This window comes from Panthera leo, chromosome D4 (genome assembly GCF_018350215.1).
Source record: "Panthera leo isolate Ple1 chromosome D4, P.leo_Ple1_pat1.1, whole genome shotgun sequence".
NCBI lineage: Eukaryota > Metazoa > Chordata > Mammalia > Carnivora > Felidae > Panthera > Panthera leo.
This window is the reverse complement of record NC_056691.1, coordinates 29,750,630-29,765,993: the sequence shown is the minus strand read 5'-3', so window position 1 is coordinate 29,765,993 and position 15,364 is coordinate 29,750,630. Positions and strand designations below refer to the sequence as shown.

The following is a 15,364-nucleotide window of genomic DNA, read 5'->3' as shown; positions in this document are numbered from 1 at the left end:
GCAATCTAGAAAGCTGGTCCGTGAGGGCCAGAATTGTCTTTTATTCATAATCCAATCAGGGCAGAGCCTATGGGGAGAGGCCCAAGCAGGCAATTAGAGCCTGAGACATCTGAGGCCATGTATTAAGACCCTAGCATAACCTGAGCAGATATTTTTCCAAAGAGGACATACAGATGGTCAACAGACACATGAAAAGATGCTCAACATCGCGCATCATCAGGTAAATACAAATCAAAACCACCATGGGACATCACCTCACAGCAATCAGAATGGCAAGTAGCAAAAAGACAAAAAAATAACAGGTGTTGGGGAGGATATGGAGAAAAGGGAATCCCTATGCACTGTTGGGAATGTAAATTGGTGCAGCCGCTGTGGAAAACAGTATAGAATTTCCTCAAAAAGTTAAAAATAGAACTGCCATATGATCCGGAATTCCACTTCTGGGTATTTACCTGACGAAAACAAAAACACGAACTTGAAAAGATGTATACACCCATATGTTTATTGCAGCATTATTCACAATAGCCAAGGTATGGAAGCAACCTAAGTGTCCATCAACAGATGGATGTGATGTAGTATATATACATGATGGAATATTACTCAACCATAAAAAAGGACAAGACCTTGCCATTCATGATACCATGGATGGACGTGAGGGCTATTGTGCTAAGTGAAGCAAGTCAGACAGAGAAAGACAAATTCCATATGATTTCACTTACATATGGAATCTAAAAAACAAAACAAATAAATGAAAAAACAAACAGAAAACAGAATCAGAGTCATTATTACAGAGAACAACAGGTGGTTGCTAGAGGAGAGATGGGGAGGGAAATAGGTGAAATGGGTAAAGGAGATTAAGATGTACAAACATCCAATTATAAGTAAGTCACAGGGGTGAAAAGTACAGTACAAGAAATGTAGTCCATAATATTGTAATAACTTCGTATGGGGACAGATGGTAACTACTCTTATCATGATGAGCATTTTGTGATGTACATAATTGTTGAATCACTATGTTGTACACCTGAAATGACCATACTATTGTATGTCAACTATACTTCAGTTAAAAATGAAGCAAAATTTAAAATTTTAAAAATTAAAAAACATAGACCCAGACAGAGCCAGAGAGTAGGTGAGTGAGAAATGACAGAGGGGGAAGGGGAGGAAGAGGGGTTGAGTGTAGGGAGAAGTAAGTCAGAATATGAAGAATTGGAAGAGTTCCATATAAAACCTGAGGACTTGAGCTGAGGAATGGGAGAAACCAAGCTCTCAGGTTAGGCATGTTGTGAATTTTAAAAGTCATTAGGGGTGCCTGGGTGGCTTGGTCAGTCAAGTGTCCAACTTCAGCTCAGGTTTTGATCTCCTGGTTTGTGAGTTCAAGCCTCGCGTTGGGCTCTGTGCTGACAACTGAGAGCCTAGAGCCTGCTTCAGATTCTGTGCCTCTTCTGCCCCTCCCCGACTTGTGCTCTTTCTCTGTCTCTCAAAAATAAATAAATGTTAAAAAAATTTTTTTTAATTCAAAAATAGTTTTAAAAAGAATGGATTTTATTTTGTATTCCCTAACCATATTTTCTCTCAACATTTTATTATAAACATTTTCAAATATAACAGAGAAGCAGAAAATTATACAGTGAATACACCACCTCATAGTTGCTTTACCACAAATTGATTCATCCATCCATTCCTCTTTCTTATTATTCACCCATTCTATTTTTGCTACTTTGTTTCCAGCATTTTCCTATGAAAACATAAGTCTATTGTTAAATGCTCATTGTTTTTGTTATTCTATCCAGGTGACGGTAGATGGGACAGCAAATTGTCTCACAATATATATTTTCCTCTATTTCCATAGTAACAATTGTAAAATATGTATATGGAAATTTAGTATAAAAACTACATTCCCCAGCCTCCTTTGCAGCTAGGTATAGCCATGCGACTGAATCATGACCTGTAAAATAGGAAGTGTCATGTGACAGCTTCCAGGATGTTTCCCTTAGAGGCAGCATGCCTGGTTTCCCGTCTTCCATTCTGCTGCCTGGAACATGGATGTCACGATGTGGACAAGGAACACAGCCTAAAGATGGCATTGTGCAGCTGTGAGCTGGGTGAAGTATGCAGTCTCAAAGACTGCGTGGGGCAGAGCCATCATAACAGTCCTGGACTGCCTACCTTGGACTAAATTTATATGAAAGGGAAGTCAACATCATTCTTATTTATGCTACTGTTATTTTCAGTGTTCTGTCACTTGCAACTAAACCTAATTCTAACAAATACAACAAGACAAAAATCAAACAATACAGAATGTCACTTGCTTAGAGTGAAAAACAAGTGACATTTCCCAGGACCTCCCTGGCCCCAGTTGAGCTCCCTACAGGTACACTTTTAACTCTTTTAACTACTTACTTCCACATCTCTAAATAACGTTTCTATTTTTATGTCTCCATTTTTCCATTGTAGATGCCATCTCTTGACTTCAGCTCACTGAGCCTCTCTTCCATTCCTTTATGCTTCCTGTCAATAAAAGTTCATTGCCATTTTGATTTCTCTATTATTTGTGCTGGTAAATGGAGAATTATTTATACTATTATTTCTTTTTCCATCAACTAAAGATGAAATATCTTGTTTCTCTGTTTTGTAGATGAGGTCATGAGCCCACCTACCTCCTAAGTCTCTCCACTTCTCTGCTGTCATCTCAATCTCCATTGTTTTCATGTTTCCACTGTCTACACTGGTGCCATTTGCATGCTTTGACTGACAGCTTCACTTTAGAGTGAGGGGTGCCTTCCTTTCCTTATTCTTTTCGATCCTGAAATGCCAGAATGTAGGGGAGTTTGCTCTAGGGTGTCAACTCCTACCTTTGGTGGCCTAATTTGGCTGTGGTCCTCTAGCTTTCAATCTACAACTCACACAGTGTACTGTAATTATGTGTTTACATGTCTATACAACCAGGCCCTTTATCCTTAGGCACACCAAGTGTGTGGCACATGGAGCTATGATGGATGACCAAGTTTTTGATTGACAAAACTGAACCAGAACCCTGGTAATTTACTTCATATCCATTGCTCCTGGAGATTTCTTGAAAAGTCAGTGCTTGAGGACCAATTTAGCAAGCCCACGTTTTCCTGCAATACAATCAGCTCTATTGCTTCTTGGCAGATAAAAGTGAAGTTTGCATAGACCCATTAAGCATGTTTCTCTTTCTTCAAGTCTCAGGGGCTCTAGAAACCTTAGTGGACACCCTGGAAACACCATGTTTGAGATGAAGAACCACATCTCTGTAAAGTTAGGATCAAGCTGAGAGTACAAATGCCTGTTTGGTGGCCACAGACAGAGGCTTTTGAAATCATAAGACACAGCTCCAAACATGCTGCTGGTTCAGCACATGTTTTCTCTACAAAGAGACATGAGAATGCAGGAACTTATGTTCAGATGCATTTAAATGGGAAGAATGGCAGGCCTCTCATGTGTATTTTTGGCACAAAAATTCAAACCATAATAAACATAAGAAGCACATGTTTCTGAAGACCACTTTTAATTTGGTGCTATCAGGTTGTCGAATGAAGATGGAGATAGGCACTCTAAAATTAAAAATATGTGTACTGAGGGGTGTGCCTGGGTGGCTCAGTCGGTTAAGTGTCTGACTTCAGCTTGGGCCATGATCTCACGGTCTGTGAGTTCGAGCCCCACTTTGGGCTCTGTGCTGACAGCTCAGAGCCTGGAGCCTGCTTCGGATTCTGTGTCTCCCTCTCTCTGCCTCTCCCCAACTCATGCTCTCTCTCTCAAAACTAAATAAAATTTTTAAAAAATATGTGTACTGATATGTCTTCCCTACTTTGTTTCATGCAAGTTCAACCCTGTCTGACCTCTCATACAAGTTGTCAACAGCTCAGTGGAGATCTCAGGGCTGTAAATTTGGAGAAGACAGTGAAAGGTAATGGCACCCATCCTTCTCATCCCAGGTGAGACAGACTCGAAACCACTCTGGAAGTCTTTTGCCCAATCCTACCTCCTTCCTTGCTGATATCATTACATCCAGACCATAGGCGGGAGTGATCAGTGGGTAGAGCTCATATAAGAAAGTGGAAACATGAGTGGAAAGACAATGAAGTGACCCCAAAATGAATGACCAAATGATTCAAGTAGCAGAGAAAAATCCCAGACAGGATCAGGCTGTCCCAGAAAAGGCACTGTGGTGATGTGCCAGTCCTCAAATAACACTTTCTCCCACAATCCCATACGGCAGTGTGCCTACCATAGTGCAGCTACATGCATGAACACTCTACCTCCTACTACACTGCCCTCTTTACAATGCCCCGGCCCACAGGGTTCTCAGGGGTCAGTGGCTCAGATCCCCTCAGCCAATCAGCCATTGTTACCACCCTCTTGCTACCCAGTGTCCCTTATTTAGCAAAACTGTGCTCATCTGCTGTGTCATCTACTATATCGCTATCCCTCTCAACCTACCCTCTAGACTGCTAGCTATTCCTCCAAGATCCACTCCTTCTTCCTGTGGTAAAAGAGTAACCAAATTTTAACTGGCCAGATGGCAACCTAGCAGTAAGACTACGTTTCCCAGTCTCCCTTGCTAACTGGTGTCATGTGACTAAATTATTGTAGGAATATGTGTAATTTCCAGGCCTTGTCCTTAAAGGGAATGGTTGTGCTTTCCCTTTTCTCCTTCCTGCTGGCTGGAATGCAAAGCTGTCGTAGGTGTCTGGGAGCTAAATGGACCAGATGAACACCACAGGAGAAGGCACAGTGCCCAGGCGGACAGAGCCTGGTGCCATCAGGCCACCACTGCAGCCCTGGATTGCCTACCCAACCCTGGATTAAGTAAGAAATAAGCTTCTGTCTTGTTTCAGCCACTATATTTCCGAGTCTTTTCGCTCTGCAAAAGCAGCACCACTCCAGGTCATTTTTACCACGTTCACGACCTACTCCAAATGCCACAACTCTGTTCCCACATCCCTAGCACCTCACTGCACCCTTCCATTACCCTCAACCAAGTCCTAACTTTCCCCACGTTCATCTTCCTTTTGTGTACTGCACTTGGAGTGCTCAGTATTAGAGTAGTGGGGAGTGCTTGTTTAGGGTGGTAGTTCTTCATTAAAGGGAACCAAAAAGTACATTTGAGTTCATAGAAGGTAACCAGTAAGTGCTTGTCAAATGAATGTATTACCAGTACAAAGTCCTACCTCCTACCATTAAATGCAAAGGAACCAGCTAATAGAAATTTCCCCCTCAAATTCTTTAAAACAATTATCAGCATCGTTATCTTACATTATTTAATTAATGTGCTAAATTCTGTGCTAGTAAGCAATTTGCATGCGTTGTTTTTTAATCTCACAAGAATTTGATAAGCTATGTATTATTTTTTTAGTTTAATTTTTATTATTATACCCATTTTACAGAGGAGGAAACTGGGCTGGGAGAAGCTAAGTAAACTTGCCTTAGGCAAGCTCAGGGGCAGAGCCAGATTCAAAGCTACGTCAGCCTTGTTCCAGTCTGCATTTTTTAAAAAATTTTTATTTTGTTTTTATTAATTTTTTTTAATGTTTATTTATTTTTGGGACAGAGAGAGACAGAGCATGAGCAGGGGAGGGGCAGAGAGAGGGAGACACAGAATCCGAAACAGGCTCCAGGCTCTGAGCTGTCAGCACAGAGCCCGACGTGGGACTCGAACTCACGGACCACGAGATCATGACCTGAGCCGAAGTCGGCCGCTCAACCGACTGAGCCACCCAGGAGCCCCATCCAGTCTGCATTCTTAATCATGGTGCTAACAGCGGTGGTTGAAGACCAAGAAACAGGTAACTGCAGAATGAGTTTCTGGAGCTCTTTCTCTTCATATTTGCTGCACTGGGAAGTCTCCCCAAACCCTTGAGAAAGCAACTGTGGCAGATCATGCAGAGACCACTGTTTGCCACCTAAGAGCAAATGGCCCAGATATCCCGGGTTCTGGATACACAGATTTCCAGAAACACTTAATACTTATTTCAAGTTATTTTTTAAAGCAAAATAACTCACATTTGTTGTACTTTCTGGTAAATAAATGTTTTACAAACCCTAGCTCACTTAATTCGTAAAACCATCTTATAACACAGTTGGGCCTATGATCTTATTCTTCCCATTCCCCAGAGGAGGAAACCAAGACCCAGAAAGATTATTGACTGTGCCAGTAAGTGGCTGAATAGGGATTTGAACCCAGGATTTTTGCTTCCTTCATGTCTCATGCTCTTCCTATTTAGCCCACTAACGCTCATCTGTCCCTCACCCACCCCCTTCCCTGAAGCAAGCTACAGAGAAATTGTTTTCCGGAAGGAAAAACAAATAATACTAGGTTTTAAAATATTTCGAAATGGTTTTTTGGAGGTATCCAGTCCCGATAGCTAGGAAAGCTGTTGAAAGCACAAAGCTGAGTGGTGTGAATTCAGCCAAAACTGGGGGAAAAATGCCATCCATAGTTTTCACTTAGGTGGCCAAAGCTACCTACGTTTTTCTAGTAGTTTCTGGCCAAAGCCCACATCTGACAAACCATCTTGAGCCCTGAGAAGTCTCCTGCTCGCCCACCTCCGCAGAGAACAGGATGGGTGAGGTCCAGGTAACGGGAAGCCAGCAGGGCAGGGGCCGCACTCTGACGCCAGCGCGGACGGGCGCCGGGCACCCACAGGATGCCGGTTTCCACCGGTGCCAAACACGCATGAAACGCCCAGTCTTTTATTTCTCCATATTCAGGTCGGATGCAGAGCCCGTTCACCTGGACACTGAACTTTTTGGTTGAAAGCTTACCCGAAGCGAACAGGGAGTTTCTGTGCTGGGTATGTTCCCGGGGCCGTGGGTCCACGGGGGTGAGAGGAGGATGACTCAGCGGCGAACAAAAGCCTGCCCGAGTCACGCAGGGCCGCTGCTGAGGACAGCAAAGACAGCGGAGAAGAACGGCCGCAGGCCCAGGGAGGGCAGCCGCCAGAGCTGTGGGTTGTTTTCGCGAGCCACCGCTGGGCTCGGCCGGTCTGCTCCCGGGGCCGCAGGGCCGGCGACCGCCGACTCGGGGAACGTGGGGACGTGGGGACGTGAGGTCTAGCCCAGGCCGGGCGGCCTCCTGAGGCCAAAGCACTGTTAACAAGAAAGAGAAGGGGCCAGACCAGGGCAACAGCCTAAGTCAGGACAAGGGGTGAAGGTGTGAGAGCAGAGAGAGCAGGGGGAGAGCGGGATCCTGGGTGTGTGTGTGTGTACGTGTGTGTAAGAGAGAAATCCTTTGGGGGTGGGGGACAACCAGGTGAACTGGTGGCCCCTGGGAAGTGGTGGACATCACTTCCTCTCTCACCTCAGGCCAGTCCCTGCCCTGGCCACTGCATATCACCACCTCCACCCTGCCACCCCCTACCCCCCACCCCTGCAGCCTTCCTGGTCCCAAATGCCCCAGGAATCACTCAGCCCTTCATCCCTCCTAGCAAGCACCTCTTCTGTTTTCCCAGCACTGTTGAAGAAGGTTGGGACACTCTAAACAGTCCTTTGGGCACCTTCCAAAACTATACGTCTAAAAAGAAAGGGGGGTTGTAAAAGAGGCCTTTTAAAATGAGGGCTCCCTCACCTTCCTTGACTAGGAACAGACTCAAATCTCCGCAGCTCACTGCTGTTTCTCTCTTCGGAAAGATGTTCCCCCTGCCCGCCCCCCTCCCTCAGGCTGTCTGTCGGCAGGGAGGGAGGTTTGGAAAGCCTTCAGGATAAGCAACAGTGGGAACACTGCGCTTTCACCCAGAGAAGGCCACACACGGAGACAGTGCACGAAGAAACACACACACACACACACACACACACACAAATACGTGCAAACAAAAAGAAATCTCCATTCAGTCCATCTTTCAACACGAAGCAAACGCATGGCAAACATTGCAAAATCTGGGCTTGGCTGGAGGTGGCCACAGGGTCTTTAGATGGGTATTAAAGCAATTGGCAGACATTAACCCTTTGTGTGCTGTCTGTCATTTTATTCTTCACACGAGAATGGAGGGAGATACTGGGTTTTAAGAAAGCCTCAAAAACAATCAAAAGTGATGGCGTCAGAGAATGCAGTTAAGGAAGATAAGCAGGACACTAAACTGAACACTTGAATGATATTAAAATAAAATTAAAATGTTTTAAAAGTTGACGACTGCCGTATTGCGTATTTATCCCAACTTCAGTAACCATATAAACTACCAGGAGGTGAACTCAAGTGTGGTTGTGGGATTATCTAGCTCAGGGCTTCTTAAACTTGAATATGCACACAACCCCGCTGGGGGTCTGGGGAAAATGCAGAATCTGATCCAGGAGGTTGGGAGTGGGGCCTTGCTGACAAGCACCTGTGGGACAGCAGCTGCTAGCCAAGGGTACATGGGTTTTTCTCTTCTTTCCATCCTATGGTATTTTCAAATCTTCTCTAATGAACCCAGTACTTACTTTAACAATCGTGAGGATATTTTCCTTCTGGAGATAAGGTATTTGTAGATGGAGCCCAGCGCCTCATCTGACCGGATCCTGGGAGATGAGACTTCGCAACAGGAAGGGCAGTTCAGAAGCTTTGATCCTCAGCCTAGAGTAGGGGTCGCTGGGGAATCCCTGGGAAGCTTGACAAAGCGTTTGCCCCCTGGGGACTTGTCGGAATGGGGTGGGGGGAGGCTGTGTAATTGGAGCACTCCTGGACCACACACCACGCTGGTTCCCCAGGGCAGAGAGCCACCATTGCAGACACTCTGGCTCAGACTTTCCACTTAACTCTCATTCAGATCTAGGCCTGCATGTGGCTCTGGCTGCAGTGGCCTGGAGTGGCAGAATAGAAACATACCATATTTTATGTTCTCAACCAGTAAAACCCAATGTTTATATAAGGAGGGCCATTCACCCCTCACACTTTGTGTTTGTGCTAAAGAAGCCATCCCACAACTCACTTTTATATATAATTGGGAAACATAAAGAAGTGGCAGCGGCCAAGGGGTGAAGGGGTGTGGGAGGTACAGACTTTCAGTTATGGAGTGAGTCAGGAGGACCACAGGTCCAGCACAGAGAATATAGTCAAGGGGGGAAATTTGGTGTGAGCTTGTTGCTATCATAGTTGCAGACTGAGGCAAGTAACCAAACAGGACCCTGGGTTTTAGAGGTTTACAAAGTGGCACCAAGAATCTGATAGTTACAAAATACCAGATAAATGGGCATCTTGGTGAGTCTTTCCGTCAGTAGGATAATGTGAGAATAAGCCCACTGACCCAATCAAAGGAGGGACACAGAGACTCAGAGCACAGTGAAGAGAGGCTTTAATCAAGGCATTTGCAAGAGCAGGTGTCTGATGGACAGGCACACTTGGGGCAGTTACAGCAGGTAATTGATCTCCTAGCAGGCGAGTCCTCTCCTGGTTCCTCATTGGCTGAGTACTACAGAGTCACAGCCTTACCCGGAGGTCACCTATGCCCCCGAAAGGCAAAAAGTAGTCTGATTGGAATAAACATACATTCCTTGAGGTGATGCAGAGGCTTTCAGTCCCTCCTCCCTTTATCCTATGGCGCATGCTCATTGCAAAGCCCATGAAAATAAGCCCATGAAACCAAGCCTGTGAAATGGAAAGGAGAAGAACCAGGAAGTGAGGTGTGTACAGGTTTGGGACTCCATTGTAGGGGGTGGGGAGAGTTCGTACATATTTCCAGTAGGTTGTAAACCTACTGTTAACTGGCCAGCTTTTATTTAGTATTTCTAAAAATGAATCATTTTCCTTACTTCTCACAGATAAGTCAGCAGCATCACTGCCCAAAATGTTCCTCTTCTATGGAATACAGAGAAATTGGGTTCATTCAAAATGCTGTCATAGCAGATGATAGTTACACATGGGGTGAGCATATCATAAGTATAAACTTGTGGGATCACTATGTTGTAACCCAAAACTAACATAAAATTGCATGTCAACTATACTTAATTTTTAAAAAAATATAATAAATCCAACTGCTCTGCAGTGAAATGTAACTGATGTTAAAAACAAGACAACGGGTTCAAAATGGAGTCACTTATGCCAAGCCTCACATCACCCAACCAAGACTTAATTACAGTCTCAGCTCTCCCAAAAATGAAATTTTAAACCCGTCAGTCAGGAATCACCTGATCAGCACTAGTTAGTTAAACTGCCTAATAGATCCCTGCCATCCCCTGAAGACAAGGGAAAGGAAAGAAAAAAAAACTTTGCAATAACCAACCCACTTTTTTGCCTACTATAACTTCTTGTATCTGCTCCCTTCTGTCTATTAAAGTCTTTAATTTTGCACCAACAACTTGGGCCTCCTATTTACTATATTGAATTCTGCCCAGTTTGAATCATTTTTGCTCAAATGAGCCCTTAAATGAAAAAAAAAATGCTGTCACAAATACAGCAATATTAGTTTAATCATCAGTAATGTGCACATTTACATTTTTTTTGTTGTCATGCTTCAAGGATAAGGAAAATGAGGTAGGTTGGTTTGTGTGCTATATTCTCTGTGTTTTATTTGATTAGTCAGGTCTCCTACAATTCAAACCAGTGTAAGAAAATGAGAATATATTGAATTATGTAACTGAAATGTCTACCTTCAGACATAGCCAGATCCAGAAACTCCAGTGAGACCATCAGAACTTAGCCTCATTCTTTCCCTCTCAGTTCAGCTTCCCTCCATGTTGGCTGTTTTATCAGGCAGACTGGAGACAGATGCCAGGAGGTTCAGGCTTATTCTTTATCCTCTGAAACTCTAGAAAAAGAAGAATCTCTGTCGTAACAGTTCAAACATCCCCTCATTGAGTCTTATTAGGTAGGCTTGGATTACATACAGGAATCTAGACCAATCACTCCGACATGGGAAATGCATTCCTCAGGCCTGGGGTAGGTGTCCACCTCAGATCCAGACATAAATGTAGTCAGGGATTTAAGAGTGGAGAAGCATTCTGGAAAAATATGGATTCTATGATTAAAAGGAAAATATTTCTAGGCAAGAAAAAGAATGTGACCAGTTCGGTATATAATTATCAATATACTAATATTCATAAATAGTCTTTTTTGAACTTTACAATTCAGGTTGATTAGCTGGAGCAGTGGTTCCCAAACTTCTGTATGTCTTGGTTCACATGGAAGAATTAGAATGTGTGTAGGCAGCCTGGGGTGGGGAGGAGTTGGGCTTTGGGATCCCCACGGTGGCTGCTGATCCCCTGACCAGAAGTTCCAGGCATCCCAAGTTCTGAGAGGAGCAATAACTTGTTTTGTGGTCAACTCTTGGGAACCTCTAAGTTTGGGCACAATATGGTGCTTCAGGCCAAATGTGGCCATTAAAAAAAGAAAGAAAGAAAGAAAGAAAGAACTATTGCAACACAGTTCCAGGTTTATTGCTACCTACCCTAATAACTTCCCCTTCTCACCACACCCCACCTTACCTCCAAACAATCATTTTCTGAGAGCAATTATTTATTGAGCAATTATTTATTGAGCACATGCTGTGTGCCAGACAGTTTTAGGACCCTGGAGTATATTAGTGAATAAAACAAAGATCCTCATCTGGCAGAAATTCTTTCGAGTATATGTAGGTGGGTGGAGACAGACCATGAGTAATAAACATAATACATGAGTAAATTAAAAAGCATATTAGAAGGCTGTGTTAGGGAAAGAAAGAAAAAGTAGAGTAAAAGAAAAAGACTATTTCAAAAACAATTCAAGAAATTGCCTCCAGTAGTTTGAGCTTTCCTTGTCTGTAAATTTCAGGAGACTTCAGGACAACGGATTTCAGTGCCCACATTTGGGCATCAGAGCATACCTGGAAGTTCTGAGCCCAGGTCTACAGAGGAAAGGAAGGGCAAGACTTTTGCTCAGGAGAAATATAGCTAGTATCAAATACCAATATGGGCAAGCCATCACAGTCTCAAGCTTCAGACCTGCAAGGGATCTTCTAGGTTAGAATCACTTGCTTGTGCTGTAGATGAGAGTAGCACCAGGCTGGTCTCTGACTCAGGGTCTTGTGTGAGGGGACACAAGTCGCAGCTGGGGACTGTATTTATTATCTCTTTTTGCATAATAGATTATCCCCAAATTCAGTGTCTTATATAAGAATGACTTGTTAAAATCGCAAAGTTTCTGTGGGTCAGGCACCTGGGCATGGTGTTAACAGGGTCCTGTTCTTCAGGGTTGACAAGGTGTTGGCTCCAACGTCAGCATGAACTGTAAACAGAGATTCTCAACTGGGGCAGGATCTACTTCCAATCTTGCTGGGTGGTTGTCTGCGGGATTCGGTTCATCCGAGGCTGCTGAGCTGAGGATCTCAGTTCCTGCCACATGGGCAGTTTTATCAAAGCCAGCAAGAGAGAGAGGGTGCTAGCCAGATGGAAGGCACAGTCTTTCGTAACTTAATCATAGAACAAGTCAGTAGGCCCAGCCTGTGCCCAGGGCAAGAATTGCATCAGGTTATGTCTACCAGGAGGTAGGAATTGTTGTGAACCATGTTCAAAGTCATCTACTCCTAGGACCCTGGGCTCTGCCTTCAGGATTTCTCTGTTATGTTTCCTTGGTCCCTCACATTCTGTTTCTACTAAATGACAGCACTGCCAGTCCCACCACATAATTTCTTTAGTCTTGAATGCTAGGGCGTGCTTTCATTCCCTCCCTGCATCTGCTTTTCCAGGTTTCTCTTAGTGAAGTTCACCCAAGGAGGCCGCCTCACTCAGAAGCTGACCGCAACTCAGCCAGGTCCGCATGGCCAGACGACTCTCACTCAGCTGGTTTTAACTCCATTTCAAACTCCTAGCCCCAGTCAGACCCCACACCCGCCAAACCCACTGAGATACTTAGGAAGAAAGGGTTTTCCCCACAGGGAATTTGGAACAGGAAGCTTTTGTCAAACTGAGGAGTGAGGCCCCAACAGGGAGGATCAGTGGAAACATTTGGTCGGTGTTCATTGCTCTTGGGCATTTCCTGAGAGGATGGTTTCTCACGAGCTGGCAGATAAATGATAGTAATGGATGGTTCTAAATAAAGAGAATTCTAACAGCCCTGCTCCAGCCTTGTCCATACAGGCCAGATTGCATTGTAAAGAAAACACAATTGAGCTTTCCTTCTGAGATCCAAATAAGGCAATACCACAATTGATAGGGCACAGATTTGGTGGATGGCTGTAATCTCTCATGGTCCTTTCATAATGGGACATAGAGAAACACTGTACAGTACTGTGTCTGTGGCCCACAATCTGACACTATTCTGAACACATGCAAATGAAAACTTTGATGTGCTGACACACACTTCCTTTGTCCCTCCTCTTTAGTCCATTTCTTTTTTTTTTTAATTTTTTTTTAATGTTTATTTATTTTTGAGAGACACAGAGTTTGAGTGGGGGAGGGGCAGAGAGAGAGGGAGACACGGAATCCCAAGCAGGATCCAGGCCCTAAGTTGTCAGCACAGAGCCCGACGCAGGGCTCGAATCTACAGAGAACCCAAGTCAGATCCCCAAATGACTGAGCCATCCAGGCTCCCCTAGTCAATTTCCCATATTTTATTATATATTTTCTTTAAAATTTTTTTTAATGTTTATTTATTTTTGACAGAGAGAGAGAGAGACAGAGCATGAGCAGGGGAGGGGCAGAGAGAAAGGGAGACACAGAGTCGGAAGCAGGTTCCAGGCTCTGAGCTGTCAGCACAGAGCCCAACATGGGGCTCGAACTCACAGACCGTGAGATCATGACCCGAGCCAAAGTCGGACGCTCAACCGACTGAGACACCCTGGCGCCCCTATATATTTTCTTTAAAACCCCTTTTCTATTATGGCATCTACCCATAGTGGCCATTTTGAAACTCCATCTGCTAAAACATTTGGGTCATTTATGTCTTGTCTCCCTCCCTCTCCCTTCCTTCATCCTTTTTTTTTCCTTCCTTCCCTCCCTCCTTCTCTGTCTCTCCTTCCCTCCTTCCTTCTTCCCTTTCTTCCTTCTTTCCTTCCTTCCTTTCCTTCTTTCCTTCTTTCTTGCTATGATGCCCATGCCTTTCATAACCTTGAATGGCTTTCATAAACTCAACTGACTTTTCCAAAGCAGTTTTTAAAAACTCATCTGAAGCAGAGAGGTAGTGGTTATAATGTATTCCCCACAGCCCAGTGTGCTCACCAAATGTAATCCCTTGAGGGCTGGGTTCCCTTTGATTGTACAGCCTTCACCTCAAGATCACTTTGTCTGACCTTCTCGGGCAGGATGCCACTGACACATCCTCTTCTATTCTTCTTGGGGTACCCACATCTCTCCTCTTATCCTTACAGCTGGTTTTTAAAGAAGGCTTTCATTTTCACTTGGACTCTCAAGCATGTTGACAATGTCTACTTTGGTTATTCTTTTTAAAAGATTTTTCTGTTTCTTTTTCTTTAATTACTCGTTTGTGTACATACTTTTCTTTCACTGGAAAATCGTCATTGTGTTAGCGTGCCAGAGCTGTCAAAACATAGTACCACAGACAGGGTGGCTTAAACAGGAATTTATTCCTCACAGTTCTGAAGGCTGGAAGTCTGAAATCAAGGTGTAAGCAGGATTGGTTTCCTCCGAGGCCTCTCTTCTTGGCTTGTAGATGGCTGTCTGCTCCCTCTGTCTTCACACAGTCTTCTCTTCCCTCATGTGTGTCTGTGTCCTAATCTCCTCTTCTTGTGAGAACACCAGTCAGATTGGATTAGAGCCCACCCTAATGACCTCATTTTAACTTAATCACCTTTTAAACCCGCATCTCCAGGTGCAGTTACATTCTGTGGTCCTGGAATTAGGATTTCAACAAGTGAGTTTTGTGGGTGGACATGATTCAGCCCATAATAGCCATAAAATACAAATAAACAAAAAGAAGATAAAAAATCACATAGAATCACAATTTTTGGCCTTCCAGTGGCTTCTGATTGTGCTTCGCATAAATTTTACCTCCTTATTTCAGCTACAGCTCCCTACCTGATTTGATCTCATCCCTCTCACACACCTCCTTGGTCACTCACACCCGTCACACTGGCTTGCTTGCACATGCCCAATGCCCATTCTCCTCAGGGTCTTTGCACTTGCTCTTCCCAAATATGTGCATGTCTGATGCCTTCTGATGTCTTCTGATCATGGACTCAGCTCACCTATAGAAGATATGAGCCTTCTGTGACCCTCATCTGATGTTGCCCTCTCCTCAGGCATTCTAGAACAGAACTTCTCCACCTCAGCACTGCTGACATCTTGGGCCAGTTAGCTCTTTCTTGTGGAGGCTGTTCTGTGTACAGTAGGATGTTAGCATCATCCCTGGCTTCTACACACTAGGCAAGTTGCGACAATAGAAAATGTCCCCGGACATTTCCAAATTCTCCCTGGGGGGCAAAATTGGCCCCAGCTG

At 44.2% G+C, this 15,364-nt stretch overlaps 1 long non-coding RNA gene across 1 annotated transcript; it reads right to left on the bottom strand.

Annotated features, from left to right (window-relative positions):
- Window positions 1-9,273: 9,273 nt before the first annotated feature.
- Window positions 9,274-15,131, bottom strand: LOC122205195. The gene is made up of 3 exons (XR_006195941.1): window positions 14,944-15,131; window positions 10,585-10,742; window positions 9,274-9,583 (listed from the first exon to the last, which is right to left on the bottom strand). It is a non-coding gene; the product is annotated as an uncharacterized LOC122205195 (long non-coding RNA).
- Window positions 15,132-15,364: the final 233 nt, after the last annotated feature.